Source organism: Phycodurus eques, chromosome 17 (assembly GCF_024500275.1).
Source record: "Phycodurus eques isolate BA_2022a chromosome 17, UOR_Pequ_1.1, whole genome shotgun sequence".
Classification (NCBI taxonomy): Eukaryota; Metazoa; Chordata; class Actinopteri; order Syngnathiformes; family Syngnathidae; genus Phycodurus; species Phycodurus eques.
Window position 1 is genome coordinate 21,277,380 of NC_084541.1, and position 21,141 is coordinate 21,298,520.

A 21,141-nucleotide genomic window follows, 5' to 3' on the forward strand; every position below is an offset into this window, starting at 1 on the left:
CCAACCCAATTCGTATTATTTTATTTTTGCTCGAGTGCAAAATGGTTGAAGAACGATGACAAAGACACCAAATAAAAAAAATGGACTTTATTACACAGAATTCTTAATCCAGTCGCCCTCTTCCGACAGAAACAAAGCGAATAGCAACATTTCCTTCGAATCTTCTCAACTGCTCTCTGCGAGGAATAACTTCTCTCTTGTGCAACGTGACCTTCCGTCCCATTTTCTGCTTCCACCAATGACGGCAAAGAATACGGGACGCGCTTCAGCACAGCTGGGGGGGGGGGGGCAGGGCGGGGCCACAACAGACACGCCGATTGGTTTGTGCGATCTCGCCCGCCCCGTTAGCCGTTAACGGGCGAGCGTGCAAGCTGGCAGACGTCGCCGTTGTTTTGTCCGTAAATTTCCCGTTAAATCTTTGACACGATTTACAATATGAACATGTTTGACTGTACATTGCACCCGTGACATCACTCGATTGTTATCTTCATGTACATATTTACACTTTGATTGACAGGAGAAAGCCGCTAACAGATTCCGTCTTGATTTTGTTGCCAGGGGGCGGGGCGGGCGTGGCGGATGGTGAGGAAAGTGACGCGGAGCAGGGCGTCACGCCAGGGAAGGATCGGAACTTAGGAGGGTCGTAGGGGAAGAAGGTCAGAAACTAGGAAGCGAGGAGGCTAACAAAGTAGGATGTAGGAAAATCAGAAGCGAGGAAGGTAGCAGGGTAGGAAGCTAGGAAGGTGAGAAGCTAGGCGGGAAAGAAAATAGGATGGTAGGATGCTAGGAAAATCAGAAGCTAGGAAGGTAGGAGGAGCACAGCAGCCAATCACAGCATGGCCTCCTCCGCATCCACGTTGCTGAAGCATATGACGCAAAAACGACTTGAGTCCAAATGTTTTGTTTTACAGTTCAAGTAAAACAAGCAAGTTGTCGCCGTCATTTTGCAGCACAGTACTTCATCGCAAAAACCAGCACTTGTTTTTTTGTTGCGAAATGTCGTTTCTGTTGCAAAAATGACATTCCCGTCAACGTTTCCATCTTTTCTGTGGCCAAATATGTGAACATTTTTGAAGCAAAATACTTTGGAGTTTCTCAGCCGATGACTTGGCAGAAAGGCTCGACGACATTTGGCATTTTCGCGGCATAAGTGACCAAAATATGTCACAGACTTGGGAATTCTTTTCAAATTGTAAAAACAAATGCATCACGTCCTATAAACGTGTTCTTAGGGTGTTGCTGTGAATGAGGCTAACGCAGGACTTAGCGGAAAGTCAACAGCTAACATCAGAACGACACAGTTAGCTGTTAGCTACGCTAGCTCTGCCTAAACGTCGTTTTTTTCCCCCCACGCAAACAGACAGGACGCTAACAGCAGACTAGCGAGACCCCGACACTAGTTCGGCAGACTTGACACTAACATGTCAGACGGGACGCTAATATGACGCCGAACGGAAACTAGCAAATAACTAACAAGTGGCTAACAGTCATGTAACACTAAAATGGCAGCAAGGACGCTACTATGATGCTATCTTGGCATACATGACACTTAGTATAACACTAGCATGATGCTAACATGACAGAAAAACGCAAATACGGCGTTAACGAGAGATTAGCATGGCACTGACATCGCACTAACATGGCAGTATGACACAAACATGACATTGAAATGGCTTTAGCGTGGTGCTAAAATGGCAGACATGACACTAGCATGATGTGGCTAGCATAGTGCTCTTAGCTTCTAGTAGGGATGTTTGATAGCACTTTTTTTCAGACCGATACCAGTTGGAGTATTCACTCTTGAATACTCACAGATACCACGAGTACTTTTGATACATCAAATTTCAATGAACACAATGACATAGCTGTGACCAAAGGCCTTTCTTTCTTTTGGACGCACACGACGACTCGCCGCTGTGTCAAACGGCCGCAGTGTAGCGCCAAATACGGGCGAGGAGGACTAAGTCAATGTCAGATTTGTTTCGCCTTCAGTGTCGGAGGCTGGCATCGGCAGCCTTACCGAGTACCGGATAACTCGAAATAAGGCCATCTTCGCCCATCCCTACCTAGCAGACACGATACCAGCGTGATGCTAACTTGAATCTATCTGGGATCCAGCTTTTGAGTTTCCGCCACTTCCTGCGAGCCACGCGGTGGGTGACCTTTGCGTTGCCATGGCGATGTCAGGTGCGCGTCATGCGTAGGAGAGGTGCGAGGCGTTGGAGGCGATGCTAGCGCTTCTGCTCATGCTCTGTTCGCCCCTCCCTCCCGATGACGTCCTCCTCAGGGCCTGGGGACTGTTCCTCACCGCCCCGGCCCCCGCGACCCCCCTCTGGCCGCCGCCCGCCGGGGGATGGAGGCTCCAGGGGGGCGGCGCCCCGGCCACGGCGGGCTGGGGCCAGGGCTGCCGGGGGCCGCCCTGGTGGTGGTGACCGCGATGGCCCCCCCCGGCTCCGCCTCCTCCGGCGGGCCAGTGGCCGCCCCCCGGGGTCCCCCCGCCGCCTCCCCAGCCCCCCTGCTGAGTCGGGGGCGACGTTGGCCAGGACCATGTTGCTGAAGCCCAACCTCATGGACTCGGAGTCGAAAGCTTCGATCTCGCGGGCCTGCCGCTCCAGGAGAGAACGGATGCGCTCCAAACGCTCGTTCTGAAGAGAGAGCATCTCCTCCTCGATCTGAACACGCAAAAACAACGTCAACATACACACGCGCATCGCAGACGAGGGCTTGAACCGATTCGTCGACTCTTTATGATACAATACTATATTCATTCTCCCAAATGTGAACAATTGTACATTCTCTACATAATTTGTCTACTTTTTTGTTTACCTTGACGCTGCAAATTGGGAACGGATATTCATTGTTCCTGTGACTCAGACAATAACGCGCGATTCGACTCGTCGATGAGTCGACGACTATTACTCGGCATCGAGGTGTAAAAGCTTAAAGCGGACTACATATTCGACTCGAGGGCTGAAACGGTGACTGGAATCACAGCTAATAAGTAGCCAACAGAGTCTTAACAAAACAACTACGACACAGGGCTTTTTAGTGGACTTTTCCACCTTCCTATATAGTGACGAAGGAGTCGGAAACATCTGAGCGCCTCGTTGCCCTGCTCACCTTCTGCTCCAGCAGCGCCCTCCTGAGGCTGACTCGCTGCTCCAGGTCTCGCCTCTCTTTGTCGTGCTGAGCGTCCGTCTGCATTTTGATTTTGCTCTGGTAGGCGTTGAGCAGTTCCAGTTCCTGCTGCAGCTGCATGCGCAGAACCTGACACTCGCCCTCCTGAGCCTCGTCCAGGCGCAGCTGCGACACACAAACGCGCACACGCAGTTACAGGCTCGCCCGGTAAATCACCCCACTTTCAACCGTCGCACTGAACAAAACAAAAAGGCAACGAGCGCTTTCATCCATGAGCTTCGATGGCCCGCAACCGACGCACCGGCCGACGGTTTGCCGGTCGACGACCGACAAAACTCCAATCGCTGACGCCCGCGTCACTCACGAGGTCAGGCCCCGCCTTTTAAAGCCACAATCAGTCAAAGTCACAGATACTACAGTGTAGAACGTGACGGCGACACCAAGTGGACAAAACAAAAATCATCTTACATGCATTGTTATTGTATTGTGTGTTGGTATTGTTGTATAATAACGCAAAATCCGGTTTTATCCGATTATTTGATTCATCCATCGATGGGATAATCGGTAGAATATGCGGTTCTGAAAATATTCGATAGCTGCAGCACTGATGTAGAGGAATACCGCATACTACGTTCAACAAACAATCACACTTAAAAGTCGTACATTTTTGGAAAAAGTCTCTTTTTGAATGAAAATACATTCAAATTAAAATGTAATTGAATTTCAATTTATTTAATTGAAAAGTTTTCTGCCCAAAATGTGAATATTGATGTCATTTTTTGAAATTTGCGTATTCACGGGAAAGGTTTGTACATTTTCCGAAAAATAGTCGTATCGTTCCAAAAAACATGATATTTACAAGAAAGTAGTAGAATATCTCAGAAATCATATATTGTTTTTGAAAAAAACTCCCGAATGACGAACGGGCTCGGCATCCATTTGAAGCGGCGTCTCGTTTCCAGTGTGTAATCGCGGTGCGAGTCGCGGGAACTCACGGCCTGCGTGGAGAGCATGTCGTTGATGGAGTGGTCGTACTGCTCCGCCAGGATGGCCAACTTGCGCGTCTGCTCCTCCTTCAGCCTCTTCAGCACCGCCTTGTGCTCGCACTTGGGCGTGCTCTCCAGAAGATGGTTGCGCAGAGCTTTGTACTGACGAGTCTGAGTCTTGCACGTCTCCTGGAACTGCTTCTTGATCTGGAGCTCCTTACACTGGGCGCACACGCGGGTGAACGCACGCAAACACACGCATGAACAGACACCAATACACGGTTACACTCACACACCTTTCAAGTGAGCCAAGGACGCTTAAACAAGCGCGCACGTACCTTGAGGCTCTTGGGCTGCTGCCGGACCTCCATGAAGTGTTTGCGTCTGAGCTCTCGTTCTCTCCTCTTGTTGTACTCCAGCTGGTTGGTCAGCTCCGTCTGGTGCTGCGTGCGGATGAGCTCGGCGCGAGCCTTCTGGATGGCGGCCAGGTGCCGGAACTCCAGCTCCTGCATGGACTCGTGATGCCTGAGGAGCATGGCGTGCTCCAGGTCCTTCTGCGTCTGACGCTTGTTCAGCTCCTGCGAGAGCCCCGTGAGTGTGTGTGTTCGGACGTGTGTGCGTGTGTGTGTGTGTGTGTCGAACCTCTCGGGCGAGGTCCTGCTCCACGTTGTGCCTGGCGATGAGGATCCTGCGCTTGAAGCGCCGACATTCCAGCTCCAGGTACTGTCTCTGCCTCCTCAGCAGGTTGGCCTCCTCCTCAGCCTGCGCCGCGCAAAAGACGTTACACCAACAACCGACAAGAAAAATCGGAAGAACCAATAAAAGCATGAGAAGAACAAACAGAAGCATCGGAAGATCCATTCAAGTGTCGGGAGGCCCATCAGAAAAAACATCAAGAAGAACCACTCCAAGAACAGATAAACGCAACAACCGAAAGAAGCATTACAAGAACCAAGAGGAGAACCATCAGAAGTACAACCAGAAGAACCACTGAAAGGATGATCAGAAGAACCACCAGAAGAACTTTACAAGAACCAATAAAAGCACAAATGGAAGAAATACATGCCATCCGAATACGCATTGACATAATCGATTCGAAAAAGCAATTAAAGCATGAGACCAACCAAAAGAAGAACCACTACAAGAACCAATAAAAGCATGAAAACAACCAAGAGAAGCATCAGATGAAAGACCCCAAGAAACATTTAAAGATGCACCGTTACAAACCCCAAATAGAAGAACTGTCGGAAGAACTGCTACAAGCATGAGGAGAAGCGTTGGAAGAACCCCCAGGAGAAGAAAAAAAGGAAAAACCACCAGGACAAGCAGTGTGTGTGTGTGTGTGTGCGCGTGTGTTGACCTGGAAGTGCTGGATGTTCTCCTTCTGCTTGGACAACCACTCCTGCTTCTCCTTCTTCGGAGTCGACTGGTTCTCGCTCAACTCCTGAGTGACGGGCAGAAAGAGAGGGAGAGAAAAAGAGGAAGCAAAGGGAGAGAGAGAGAGAGAGAGAGAGAGAGAGAGAGAGAGAGATTTTTTGGAAATAGTGGACGTAGCTAGTTCCTAAAAAGTCCACTGAAAACCACTTTGTCGGGATTGGGGAGTCGAGGATGACGAATGATTTCCAACTGCAGCGACTGCATTCAGAATCATCCAATCACTAGTAGGCCATTTTTTTTTTTTTTTTTTTATAAAGAGTGGCGCTAGATAGTCCCTTAAAAATCCCTCTCAACACATTCACTGCCATTGACGGCTTTCGAAGTCAAATATCCACGTTAACTGTGAAGGCTGGCAGTGAATGAGTTAAGGAGTGCACCCCTTCCCAAAATAAAAGTCGCACCTCTTTGAGCTGCTCCTTGCGCAGCTTGTACTCGCGCTTCTGCGACTCCAGGAAGCTGCTGAGCTCCTTCTTCTGCTGCACCTGAATGTGCTGATGGAACTTCTTCTCGTCGTTGCTGAACGTCTTCAGCTGCACGCACGCAGGTTAGCATTAGCGCATCGTCACACCGACCGATACGGATTTTTGGAGGCCGATTTTTCTGTTTTGTTTGTTTGTTTGAATGTCGTTAACGTATATTGTAATGTGTTAATGCGTCTTAGCGAAAAACTATTCACCGTTACATATTTTTCGTATTAATTTATGGAATTAATTAATTGCTCAAGTGATTCTTAGTAAATTATACCGCTTAAAAGATAAGACTAGGAGACTAATTGCAATCCCATTGGATTTTAATCAGTACATCAACATCAAAAATGTCATTAATAATATATAATATGATTTGAATATGTAAAGAGAATATTGACGTGACTGACTATGTTTAAAACTGGCCTTTTTTCCAACATCATGTGAGCAGCCACCAACTGCAGTCAAGATGAAAAAAATGGTTTGAGCACTCTCGTTTCCCGACTTTCTTATTCCTTTTGAATGCCTGCTCCGACGAAAGGTCCATTTGTTTGAACAAAACAGCTCACGAGCTTTTTCTATGGTTTGCTTGGTGGCAACCAATCAACTGCCTTTCGTCACCTTCTTTTTATTCTTCAGGAAGGTCATTTACCTTCAGCGGTAGCGGGCATTCAATCGAATGAGCGAGAGAGCGAAGGAACAATTTGGGCGAGCGTACGACGACGGGCCGGCGGCGGCGGTCTCACGTCCTTGTCGAGGGCGGCGTGGTGCTTCTTGAGCAGCTTGTCCATCTCCTGGGCGAAGCTGCTCCTCTGGCCGTCCAGCTCCTTGTCCAGGCGCAGCCGGTGCTCGTCCATCTCGCCCTTCAGCTTGTTCTCCAGCGCCATCAGGTGCTTCTGGTGCTGCCGCCGCATGCGCTTGTAGCCCGACATCTGCTCGCGCAGCTCCGAGTCCTGCTCGTGCTCCTGCATCTCGCGTGTCACCTGACCCGCGGGAACAATAACGCTCTCCCTATTAGTCTTCCCGAAGTTTGGATTCATTTCTCTCAGTAAATAATTGGCCCTTTGCTGTCATCTGAGCAAGAAATTGGACTCAAATAAACATCCATCCATCCATCCATCCATTTTCTGTAGCGCCTTATCCTCACAAGGGTCGCGGGCTTGCCGGAGCCCATCCCGGCTGTCATCGGGCAGGAGGCGGGGTACACCCTGAACCGGTCGCCGGCCGATCGCAGGGCACACAGGAACAAACAACCATTCGCACCTACGGGCAAGTTAGAGTCTTCCGTCGACCTAGCACGCATGTTTCGGGGATGTGGGAGGAAAAGTAGGCACGGGGAGAACGTGCGAACTCCGCACAGGCGGGGCCGGATTTGAACCCGCAACCTCACAACTGCGAGGCGCACGTGCTAACCAGTCTTCCTAGCCTGTTTAATATATTGTGGACAAGTAAACAATTTCACCATTGGTTTATTTCGTTTCAACCCATTTTAGTCAAATTTGAAATATACTTTTATAAAAGAATTGCTTCATTAATCAGAACTAATGCAATTGAAAACGAGGATGCATGCTATTTTTCTGAATTACTGGTGAGAACTTTTTGGTTTTTTTCCCTTCCGTCACCTAGAAATGACGTGCCCCGCCCAAAATTCCAAAAGGGGCCTTGAGCAACAACAGAAAGGTGCTGCCAACCTGCTCTAGCGGTTTGCTGCCAACGTCGCGCCTCTCTTACCAGGGAGGCGGTGCGGATGGTGGCAAAGTGCTCTCTGTTGCGCTGATGCTTCCTGGGAGCCGCCGCCGCCGTCTCCGAAGGCTCCGAAGGCTGGGCGCCGGACGCCTGCTCCCCCGAGAACGTCTCCCCCTCTTCGTCCTGAGCACACGACCGCACCTCGTTAAGCCAAGCCATTTGGGGAAAGACGTCGCTACATACATCATAGCCGTAGCACAATCTCGTATTTTTCTCAAGAATACCCACCTGCACTGCACAATTTTATGGTAAGCTGTTTTCCTCACAACAACTAGCATTGTGTGGCAGTTTACTACAAGGAGAATCCAAATTTTGACTGCACAAACTAGCATTTAGTGGCACAATACGTTGCTAGGATTTTAGGAACAAAATATATACTTCTCATTTTAAACAAATGCGTTGTTTTCGTTGCAAAAATGTGCATTTTGTAGTGCAATGTCATTGACGTTGACAAGATAGCATTTTGTAGCCAAAATGTTCCTTTGTTTGCATTTTTAACACAGAAGTACTTTGTTGCTGAGAATGTTCAAAGCAAAATCAATCGCTTTCAGTACAGCGAGGAGCATTTTCTAGCAAAATATGTTGTTTTCATTGCAAATCCAGCATATTTGTCACAACATGTCATTGGCCTGCTACCGTGTAAAGCCACTCAATGATGTTTTGGACGTTACAAAGTGCGGGCGGCTCTCCCAATCAAGTGTCCGATAGGCGCGCGTGCGTACGGGCTTGAGGTGTATGACGGAGCTGTTGGACATGACGGTGTGGTCTCCGTCCATGAGCTCGAGCTCGCTGCGGCTGTCGTGCGCCGTCGCCGCGTCGTTGAGACTGTTGACGGAGCTGCTCTGCGAGCTGGCGCTGATGGACATGCTGGGGGTGGACTGGTTGCTGCCCACGCTGTTCACCGTGCCCGTGCGCCCGCCGCCCGCCTCCAGCTCCTGACCGCCGCGCCGTGGATGTAACACACATGCGGCATTGTCACTTTTTATCGTTCACATTATACAGCGGATCTTTCATTCCAGGCACCGAAATGAACGGAAATGCCAATAATCCTTCTCGTCCACCAGGGGGCAGTAAAATAAAGACAATTAAAGTAGAGTTTCACAACTACAGTATGTGACTCAGCTGTAGTGAGCTGCAGTAATAGTTGTCGCTCTTCGCAGAGGATAAAGAATTTATGCCTGTGAGTATTGTTATATACAGTATGTTGTTACAAGCGTTACTAGCATTTGTGTTTAAGTGCTCATTGCTTGAAGGGTTATAGCACAGTGACACCGATGCTAGTTTATGACCTTTTGCATTGTGCGTTAGCACTGAGCTAGCGGACTTTCCAAAGGCAAAGGCGTTGTGTTTGAAATAGACACCATGTCATTCTGTTTGTCTTATGTTTAGTTTTTGCGTCACCTTCATATGGGCGTGCCGATAAACAGCTTGAAGCCATTTGTTCATTATTTGCTAAACTGCTGCTCTTTGTGAGTGAGTTGAGTCTGCTTTTCTGACACGCATGATGATTTGCTGACGTGTCAAAGCTCGCAGCGCTGACTACTGGCGAGGAGGACTTATTCCGTGTCAGATTGTTTTGCCTAAAGTGTCGGGGGCCGGTCTCGAAAGACTTCCCGGGTTTTAAGACCGGGATCGGCCCGACGCCGATGCCTGGTCACGGCGCTCGCCCATCCTTATTTTTATACAATATTGTGGCATTTCTCGTGATTAAAAACACTTCACAATAAAATTGCAGTAGTGTCGTTTCGTTTGAGCGTCTGGAACGGGTGATTGGCATTTCAGTTCATTTCAACGGGGACATTTGGTCGGCCAAACTTGACGGAACAAATGGAACCGGGAAGTCAAGTTACCGGTGTACGTATTAGTATCTGCGTACCTCGTCTGGGTCGGGGACTTCTGGCGCGGGTCCGTTGTGGGCCTCCTGCAGGAGGATCTTCTTCATCTTGCGGTACTGCAGGTTGTCCAGCTCGCGCACGGCGTCCTTGGTCCTCATGATGAGGTCCATCAGGACCGAGTCGGGACGCTCGCGCTGCAGGAACGCGTGCTGGGCACGCGGGACATTCCAACTGTGTTATAGCTTGACATAGTACGTACGCTGTTCTTTTCAATCTTTGTTTAAGCGGGCCTACAAGTGGCCCCGATGTGCGTGTGCGCGCCTACGCCGAGCATGTCGTCCGAGTGCGGGCGGTCCTGCGGGATTTTCTGCAGGCAGGAGTCGATGAAGTTGCAGAAGTAATCCGTCCTGTGACAACGACACGAGCGGTCACTTACAATTTCGTACAAAATAAATATTGCCTTCCTGACACAATCTGCATTTTTGCGGCAAAATGCTGCCGCTTTCATCACAAGAACGTGGGCCAAAAGCCACAAAATGTTTTGATCCCACTGCAATTAAAATGTTGCATGTGCACAAACATGTGCGTCTTTTCCTTTGTCTCACCGGTTTCATTGATGGTTACTACTGATACGTTTTGAATATTTTGTATTTCTACGACTGTTGCCCTGATTGTTATTGTTGTCTCCCTAGACTGCAAAACAAATTTCCCCACTGAGGGACAATAAAAACGACTGAATGCTCGCACGTTTGTTTCCAAAAATAGATTTCATATTTTCATGGGTAAAAATCCCCAATTCACACTGCAAAGACAACGGCACTGTCATGACAAAAACTAGCCTTTTTTGCAAAATCTTTTCACAATATCTTTATGATTGCACTGCAACACGGTGAAAGTCGGTCGTCATATTTTTATCACCTTATTTATCGCCAAAGATCCTCTTTGGCCGAATGCCAAAGGCACCAGCTGATCCTCCAGGGGTCCGAAAACCCTTACATCCAAATGTCATGTTTTGCACATCATAATATACACGGCGTTTACAGTAGTGCTGACGAAAATGCATTTGTGCTGTGAAATCTTGCATTTTAATGGCATTTGTCTCCGTAGCAAGCACATGTTGGCACTGAAGGAAGATAGCATCCAATAAAAAGGAACCTGACAAATGCAGGCCAGAAGACGACATTTTTGATTTCACTTTTTAGTGATTTCTTTGTATCATTTCTATCACCAAAATGATTCATTTTGAAGGGAGAATTTGTCCTGAAATGTAACAGGAATGATCATTAAATTCCGTTTGCGACATTTCAATGGCCTTTTCCTCGACAACCTATTGAAACCCTGTGGACAACCGGATGTGGTCCGGCGGCGTGTGGCTGACATTGTTAAGCGTGTGCGCGCGCGTGTGCGTACCATTCGCTGGACTGCAGCGTGGGACTCTCATTCTGCGCTATGTGGTATAAGGCACTCATGGCGTTCATGTTAAACAAGGGCGGCTTCCTCTCGGCTGCAACGGGCACAAACAAGTCACATTATTCTCATTTCAATGCGACTCCACCAAATATACAACGTAGACAAGCGTTACCTAGTTCTATACACGTAATGCCTAAAGACCAGACGTCCACCTTCCCGTCGTACTGGCCCTCGTCCATGGCCAGGATCACCTCGGGCGCCATCCTGACAAAAAGTCATTTGAAAGGGGACATGTTATGGAGAAAAAAAACTAATATATATATATATATATATATATATATATATGTCTTGTATACTACTACTACTACTACTACTACTACTACTTTGGAGTGAAAGAGAATGATTAGGCGCTGAATCTCAGCTTGTCACGTCAACTATTAGGGAGAGAAATGGAAACACGGTGCAAGTCAGACAAGTTTAGGCGCCTCGCACGCCAACAGAGAATGGATATGTGCGGTATGAGCGGAGTACGCGTTGCGCTAGGTCGTCGAAAGTGTGCGTCGCCGTGCTGAGAAAAGCAGACGCAGTTCATGGAGTGAATGACGGACGGCGTGTAAAAACGCCGCTGACGTTCAACTGGAGCCGCGCGGCGAGTCGGCCTCGCTCGTGGCGTGTTTCTTAGCGGGACATTTGGAAAGAAAGGATTTTATCGACATCAAAAGCCCTTTTTGTCCGTCGCGGTTTTGTTGTTTTATACTTTGAGGTGTCAAAAAAGCCAAAAAGCTCCAAGCTCTACCAGACACTTCTTTGTCTTCCCCCCACACCCTCGCTCGGCCCCAGGTCGCCATAGTGACACAATCCGAACGTGCCATTGTCCCGGTTCTAGATGGGATGGGGATAACAGTTGCATTAGATCGGACCGCCCCCACCAAACGGGCTAATGTCGGTGTGAAAAGTGTCATGGAATTTTTGATCCTTGTTTCTTTGTATTGTATTTTGCATTATTTTTGTTATCAATGACGAGTTGGAATGCTTCCAATTGTGAGAAAGTGTCACTGACCAGTACGGCGTCCCCACGAAGGAGTTGGCGGGCGAGGCGATGGAGGCGGAGCCAAAGTCGGCCAGTTTGACCTGCCCCGGCTCCGTCAGCAGGATGTTTCCCGCCTTCACGTCCCTGCCGCACGGGACAAACGTGTTAGAGACGGGCGCGTTGGCACGCGCGCGTACATGCCACGAGACCAAGGGGGCGCCACCTGTGGATCATGTTGTGCGAATGCAGGTAGGCCAGCCCCTGCAGTGCACCGTGGGTAATGGCGGCGATCTCCACTTCTTGCAGAGGCTTCTTGTGAACTGGTAGCGCAAGACACAACTCCAAAAAGTCAAAGCAGCTCGATTCATCCGTTTCCGACGATCCTATTTCAAAAGGTTCACTCGTTAAAATCCCTGGAAAGTGAAAATAAACGCCGCCGAGAGAAGGGCCCTGCCAAATTCGAAGGATTCGAAAACTCAATTGGATTCGGACCGGACAGCGAGCCAGGTCTTCGCGTTCGACACGACGCACAAAGGTTCCGATAAACTCACTCCCGAGCCTTGTGGAAAGCCTTCCCATAAGAGTCGAAGATGTTCCAGCTGCAAAGGGCGTCATATGAAACCATGTGGATTTACAATGGGGCATCGCTTCAGATCACGCATGCCAACACAACATGTGGCCAGAATGGGTCAAATTCATGTTTGTTCACAAATCGGAACTATTGGTCAGTCCCTACGTGCGTGCGTGCGTTCGATTGTTTTTGTTTTACAAATGACTGAACAATCGAAAGTGTTTGAAATATCTTCTTCTCTTTGATGATGACGCAATGCTAACGGGGCAACAAGCTTGGCATTTTTTTTTCTTCCCTGAAAAGTGATGCTTTAGGAGGTACCAGAATTTCGCCCAACACCAGCGAATATATGCCACCGGGTTGTCGTGGGACCTTTCCACGCCGGGACAACGAGGCGCTCTAAAACGGAGAAGCCGACACGAAGTCGGACTTTCTTCTGTATTTCCCCTCTCCTCGCTCTTCATTCTTTCTCTGAGCAACGTGCGCGCACTCACGGCCGACAACGAGGCGCTCTAAATCTTATTTTTGTACAACACATGCACTCACCTTCCAGGAGGTCAGAGGCCGAGCCCAGGCAATACTCCATCACCAGCTGCGCAATACACACACACACACACACACACACACACACACACATTGGCACTGGAAACGCTACACAAGCTTTTTTTAAATATTTCTGTTTGTTGCGTTGCAAGCTTATGTGAAAAAAACAATGTCTACGAAAAATGGTAGAGGCAATAACATAAAAATAAAAGGAATACATTTATTTATATTTGACATAAACATCTTTCCAGACACTCAAGACCACTTCATACAATATAATGAAAATTGCACATCAATAACCCTAAAAATAATGACATGAAAGACTGAAGTACTTTAATTCAAGATCAATAAGTAGGGGGGAAAAAATATATTCAACCATATGTTCATCTTTTTGCGGCAGGTGTACAAGATCACCTCTGACAGGACTGGAGTGGCATAACAGTACTGTCCTTTTAGCCAATCAGAAGCCTGAAGAAAGTCATTTCCTGTAAAGGCACAAGAACTACAACGGCAAATCTCCGCCAAAACAGAATAATTAAACTGCTACACCACTTTTGTCCTGTAGGAGGCGGTATTGTGCACTTGCCATTTTGGATTATTTGGCCTCGGCGGAGTTCTGCTGTCTATTGAGTAACGTTGTCACTATTCCTTTTTAGGGAAATGACTTTCTTCAGACTAAAATGACGTTACAGGTTATAGCACCACCTGCTGCTTCGGCATGCAGTTGACGGCATGTAAACGTTTTCATTTTTCCTGTAGACCGATGTTTTGTTTTTCTAATTGTATAATAAAAGCAAAGCAAAGCAAAACTGACCCAAGCCGTGTGCTCGCGCAGGTAACATCCTTTGTACTCGATGCTGTTGGGGTGTCGGATCCTCTGGAGGAACTTCACTTCCTTGATGATGTCCTGCCACTTCTGCGGAGGAGAACATCAACGCTTACAAGACGCCTCACAAATCTTCTCTGCGTGCACTTTTACAAATATACGGTCTACATTGCACAATAAGGTCAAATATTGTAGCAAAGTTCAGTGATTTTAGTAGTTCAATTCAAAAAGTGAAATGATCATAAATTTGCTACCCTGAGTGAAATATTTCATGATTTTAATTGGTGTAATAATGCAATGATTCAAGCTTATAACCAACGAAAAACTCAAAATTCACCATCTCAATAAATTTGAATATTCCATAAAAAACAATCGTGATTTTGAACACAGACATTTGCTCGGATTTTGCCATCTGAAAAGTATTTTCCGATGTGTTTAATGAATTTGAATAATACGATTAGCTATTATATAATGAGTGAACTCAATGAACTTTCCCATGACATTGAAAGGAATTGAGATGCACGTGTGCACGTGCACGTGCGCGTGCGCGTTGCAGGGCTGGGCGATAAGGAAAATAAAATTCTGAGTTTTCTTCACAAAAATCAGATTACCAATTTAAATCTTTTTTCCCCTCGATTAAAGAAAGAGTAACATTAGACAGAACAAGTTTTGCTCTTTCTTGTTGTTTTTTTCCCCCATCTGGGATTTGCTTTATTTCTCCTCAAGTTTTCAAACAGTTTTTGTTTTTTTGAACCAATAACTTCAAATTCCCCCGCAAACCTGATGAGGATAAGCGGTACTGAAAATGGATGAAAGAAACGAGAAAAAATATTTCACTTATCATCTAATGTGAAGTGCTTCACTTCCACTTGGGAAAGAAATAAATAAAAATGTTGTCAAAACATGTATAAAACCACAATCTTCAATAAGGATTTAAAATAGAGGTTGACTGTGCTTTTTTAAACTAGCTTCTTTATATTTGAAGCCATGTTGTTAGTGCAAGCATTGCATGACAGCGGAGACATGCTTCAACTATGGAAGTCACACACAAAAAACAAAACAAAAACACACACACACAATACAAATCAGTTGTAATGAAAAAGGGACGAAATGCACAGCCCTCATATGTTGTGCTCTGTTGTGCATGCGTGCCACATGCTGCTTCACCTCGTTGGACTGCTTCCCGCTGTACGACATCTTCTTGATGGCCACCACCTCGTTGGTGCGCACGTCGTGTGCCTGCGCGGTGTTCACATCGAGAAGAAACATCAAACACGAGCAAAACGTACCAGCTGGAATATTATGACCCACCCATATTTTTTTGCAATGGGGGCAGAAAAACAGCACCATTTGCTTCACTCAGTGCAAAACATTTATTGCACAGGTGTGCCTTAGGCTTCCCACAATAAAAGACGACTAAGGTGGCCGCCCCCTAGAGGTATGCAAAGGAATCACAGCAAGTTCTGCTATATTTAACTTTTAGGTCCAAATATTTGCATTGAACCTTTAACAACTGTTTGTTGTTAACCTTCATTTATGTACATTTTTTATTGACCCTTGAAGTGAAATGGATTTTAATGTAACCATTATTGCAGTACTTCATGAATTTTCTTATATTCAAGCACAGTGTTAATGTTCAAATTGTGTTGAAGTAGGTTAAAATTATATGAAACACACTTTAGATTTTTGAGGGTCAGGTTAACGAGTGAGTTAGTTAATCATACTAGCAACTGTATCTTAATGTTAGTCACGACGGTGGTACTTGGAGAGCCATTTTTTTTTTGTGGTGTAGAAAATTTGAGAACCACTGATTCAGAGCGTCGGTTAACTGAAAATGAAAAATGGTCAAAATATCAAAAAAGTTGCTGTGTTTTTCCTGAACTGTTTGTGTGAATATGGCTGCCGAAAACAGGGTGCACAAAGTATGCAAATACCGCGTACGTAGGTCATACGTACAAAGTAGACGGCGCCGAAGCTGCCATGGCCGATCTCGCGCAGGTCGGAGAAGAGCTTCTCGGGGTCTTCCTTGAAGAAGAGCTCGGCCACCTCGGGGTCCTTCAGGCTCCCCGCTCGAGCCGACGACGGCATGCCGGCCGGCTAGAGGGGTCCCGGGGCGACCCCCGCGAGGACTCGGCCGCGCGACGCTGAGGCTGCTGAGCTACGGCGGAGCGGCCCCGCGCTCATCGGAGGATACGGCGGCGTCACGGGGATGCGCGCGTGGACGCCTGCGGGCACAAGAAGGACGGACGGACAAGCAAGTCAACAACAGGGCGGGCCTTACGTACGTACGTCCGTGTCGACTGTCGGTCACGCAGGTGGTGAAAATTCACGAAGGTTGAATCAAGGCAACTGGACTCTTCTCCTTTCTTGAAGACGTTTCACCTTTTGACTTCAAGATAAAACGTCTTCAAGAAACTCCAGATGCTGAAGTACTGGAATCACGATGCAAAATAAAGAGGAACTGACGGATTCATTAGCGGATTACATTTGTTTTAAGCACATTGACACATTACAACATAAAGCAAATATTGTTCAAATCATATATTCTATCCACTGATCGGATAAAAATTGTGCGCGTAAAATTTGCATGATTAAACATATAGGTGTGAGGTGCAGGTATTATTTTTGTCCACTTGGAGTCGCCATCCTCACCTTCCACTGTAGTATCTGTGACTTTTGTGCGTGTACAGCTGTAAAAGGCGGGGCCCGGCCCGCTGAGTGACGTGGGCGTCGGGCTCAGAAAATGGATTGAAGGATGAAGTTAAGTTTTTTTTTTGGCGGGGGGGGCTGCTTGTTTCCTGGCTAACCCGTCAGCCTCAGACGTCATCAGACCACAACGGAAAAACGGCCACCCTCATTTCTACACAGGAGGCGAGACATGATTTCACTTTCTGCATTTTATAAGATTTTAATCGCAATGCTACATGCTAACCATGCTCAAAAAAAATGCTTAAGAAGTCACGCCCATATCTCATTACTGTCAACACACGCTTGTCTTAGCTGTTTTATCATCATTGTGACATCTACAACTATCCATCCGTCCATTTTCTGAGCCGCTCCTCATCACGCGGGTCGCGGGCGTGCCGGAGCCTATCCCAGCTGTCATCGGGCAGGAGGCGGGGTACACCCTGAACTGGTCGCCACCCAATCGCAGGGCACATAGAAATAAACAACCATTCGCACTCACATTCACGCCTACGGGCAATTTGGAGTCTTCAATCAACCTAGCACGCATGTTTTTGGGATGTGGGAGGAAACCGGAGTGCCCGCAAAAAACCCACCCAGGCACGGGGAGAACATGCAAACTCCACACAGGCGGGGACGGGATTTGAACCCCGGTCCCAAGAACTGTGAGGCAGACGTTCTAACCAGTCATCCACCCTGCCGCCACGTCTACAACTAGTACATAAAAATATATCGCTGGCATTTTTCACAAATCAATCTGTGATTTATTTTGCTATTATTTGATTTTATTTTACAATTAGTAACCAATCTAAAGTGTTGGCTTTTGAGCAAATCGCTTAACTCTATTGGACGTGTCAACTTTTGTGTTGTAACATCTCCTCTTTGACAATTTCCCACTTGGACGATATCCTGTTCTACGGTCGTCATCATCATCATCACACTTTTGCGTTTCACTGTGGCTGGGAAAGGAATGTGGTGACCTCACAACCACAAAAACACACAGAGAAAAAAAAGGAAAAGCAAAAAGCATGTCAACCCTCGAGCTCACGTGGCGCGACATTCGTTCTCGTCTCGGCATGACGGCTGTCGATCACGTCAACAACACGAGAGGGGGGGGGTGCCCTGATGACATCATCGTTGTCATCTTGATCACCATCATCAATCATCAGTCCTCCAGCTCACTCATCTTCATCCTCATCCTCCTCACGGGCATACAGACGGTGATTGGAAGCGTGCTCGCACGACGACGGCAACAAGCGCAGCTTCCTGCAACGCTGTTACTGTGGTAACGTAACACAGTCGCCACCCACGTTCATCCAAATGTTTAACTATGTGAGCATAATCGTACAATTCGCATGCGTATTACGTGTTCTAGCGATAACATGCTGCAATCGCTACATTAGAAATTGAAAACACTTCGCAGGTGTCTTAATAACATGTCTGTGGGGTCAAGGGTCAACAAGCACACATGTATTTTTTGCCATGTTGAAATGGGCTGCTTTTTGGGACAGTACACCAAGCTTTGATCCCACTACAAAATAGCGCTGGGCCAATGGCGAGCCGGGCCTTCGTTACCATAACAACCAAGAGGCTGGATTTAGTAAGGTCGGCTGTGGCATTTCATCACAGAGTCGAACGGCATTAAACTTGAAACCCAAAACGTTGAAAAACCTGAACTTGGAAGCCAAACTCTGGCTTGAAACCCTCTTTTGTAATTCTTCTGGCTTGCAATCCTACTTTGAAACCCTAATTGTGAAGCGTAACTTAGGCTAGAAAACGCTACTTTGGAATCCAAACTTGAAACTGTAACTCTGGTTAGTGGAAACACCATAACCAAGGCTTGAAACCCTAATCGGTGAAAAAGTCTCGCTCCCAGATGCATTTCCGGAACTTAGTGTTTAGTTCGGCACTCCATGCCCACAACTGTTTATATGAAAACACTAAAAAGTCCATTTTGCTCAAGACCACATCGCTCAGCACTATGAGAACATGGTGTCACTGATGGCTGACTTTTAGAAAACGGATCAGGAAAACAACACCTTACTGTATTTTCCCTGTGGAGTGACGTAGGTCCCCGTGAATAAACACAAGCGCCCCCCCTCCCCAACGTCACATGAAGCCCCCTGAAGCCGAGTGTTGTGCAGCGTTGAGGGAGTGGCAGGCAGGCAGGCAGGCAGGCAGGCAGGCAAGCAACCAAGCAAGCAAGCAAGCAAGCTAGCTCCCCCGGGATAAGAAAGCGGATTAGCTCGCTAACGTAGCCGTTAGCACAACAATCCGCAACGGTTCCATTTTGCCTGGCACATCCACGCCGCGCGTCCCCGTTTCACACACGCACAGTCCAATACGCACACAAACAAACGGCCAATGTGACGAAATGATCGCCGGGGGTCATTTTGAAAGCTGTCAGCGAGAAAGCGAGACAGTAACTTTCGCCTAGCCAGCTAGCATCGGTGCTAACAACTAGCCGCGCAAGGCTCACCCGGCCAAAGGCGAAAGGCCAATCCGCGCAGCTCGACGACGACGACGACGAGCGGCGGGCGTGCTGGTCACCGACGCCGCCGCCGGTGAGTCCGCTCCGGAGGCCGGAGAAGGGCGGCCGACGCCAACGCGAGCCAGCGTCCTTCCGGGAAATCCAAGCTCGGAGCGTTAGCCGACTGCTAACCGACACCGCAGCCCGAGTCTTCCCGACGAGGGAGCTAAAGGGCCGGCATGCCGGGGGGAAGGCCCTCCGGCGGGCTGTCGGGCGGCTGTCAGGCTTCTCCTCGTCGGTCAGCTCCGCGCTGTGTGCCGTTAGCTCGACGGCGAGCAGCTTCGGCGGCCTGCTGCGTCGGATACAGGCAATGTTGTGAATGACAAGCTCGCGAGAGGAGGGGGAGGCGGCTGATGATGGAGGCTTGGACGGATGCTGCCTGGCGACGGGCGACAAAGGGAAACGTGCCTCTTTTTTAATCATTACATTTGTACTTATTTTTTGGTTTACAATTGCACTTATTCAACTTCAACTTAAGGTTTCAAGAAGTAGGGCCTCTAGCCTGGCTGAGGGTTTTAAATGATGGTTTCAAGGCAGGGTTGTGCTTTTGGCGGAAGCCCCTTCCTTCCTGTTGATTGGCGTCCGTGACGTCACAAAGACACATTTCAGATTTCAGCTTGAACGCTGGCTCTGCGTGTGAGTGGCCGGTTGTGAGCTGTAGCCGACAACAGCTCGTACGAATGTGCATCGTGTTTGCCTGCGATTAAGTTCATCAGCGGCTGTTCTCTTCCCCAAGCACATCCGAGGGCATTATAAAAACCTTCATCCGTCTTTCCGCCCCTCTTAAATAAATTCATATAAAAATGGCTATGAAAGGATTACAGATTTACGCTAGTCATATTTGAGGATAATAATGTGCATTTGGGTCGCATGAATGGCGCGAAGCGTTGTGCCACATTCCCGCAGCTCGGCGGGCCAATCAGAGCGCTCGAGGCGCCACGCTGCTCGCCGATTGGCCGCCGCCTCGGCCCCTGTTGTCATGAGCTGCTGGCAGGCGGCGGCTCGTGCGTGGCGGTGGCCGCTGCTGCCAAGGCGAATCCAATCCAGCCCTCGCGCAGTTGCCAATTTGTTATTCAACTCGTCCCAACACGACATTTTATATTACACACTTGTGGAATACGCGCTACTACTATTATATCGTATATCATGTAGCAAAGTGAAAACCGAATGCCCCTTCAGGGATTGAAATAAAAATATATTCAAAACTTGATGAAATGAAAATCCATAAAAAATAAATACAAAATATATTTTTTAAATCTACATATATTAAAAAATACTATTGTGAAGTATGTGGTGTGATACAAGATTAAATGAAAATCCATAAAAAATAAATACAAAATATATATTTTATAAATCTACATATATTTTTAAAATATAATTGTGAAGTATGTGGTGTGATACAAGAAACATTATGTAATGTGGCAAAGTCAACGAATTTCTTGGCAGGGACTGAAATGAGTAGAAGATAATGATAAATATTATTAAAATACACAGAAAAAACTATATAAAAAAATGTAATTCCCAAAGCGGATTGATTACATTGAACTTTAATTGAACAAAAAAAATGTAAAGTTTGTAAAAAAAAAAAAAAAAAACCTAAAGAAGCACCAATTTAAAATAAATTATTTCCACAGTTTTGTTGGGTTAAATTGAGATTTTTGTGGGGGCGGGGTACACCCTGAACTGGTCACCAGCCAATCACAGAGCAAACAAGAAACAAACAACCATCTGCACTCACATTCACACCTACAACCAATTTAGAGTCTTCAATCAACCAACCACGCATGTTTTTGGGATGTGGGAGGAAACCGAAGTACCCGGAGAAAACCCACGCAGGCACGGGGAGAAGATGAAAACTCCGCGCAGGCGGGGCCGGGGATTGAACCCCGGTCCTCAGAACTGTGAGGCAGACGTGCTAACCAGTCGTCCACCGTGCCGGC

The 21,141-nt window shown here is 47.4% G+C and overlaps 1 pseudogene; it reads right to left on the reverse strand.

The window, feature by feature from the left end:
• Positions 1 to 72: 72 nt before the first annotated feature.
• Positions 73 to 19,795, reverse strand: LOC133415594 (serine/threonine-protein kinase TAO1-like; annotated as a pseudogene).
• Positions 19,796 to 21,141: the final 1,346 nt, after the last annotated feature.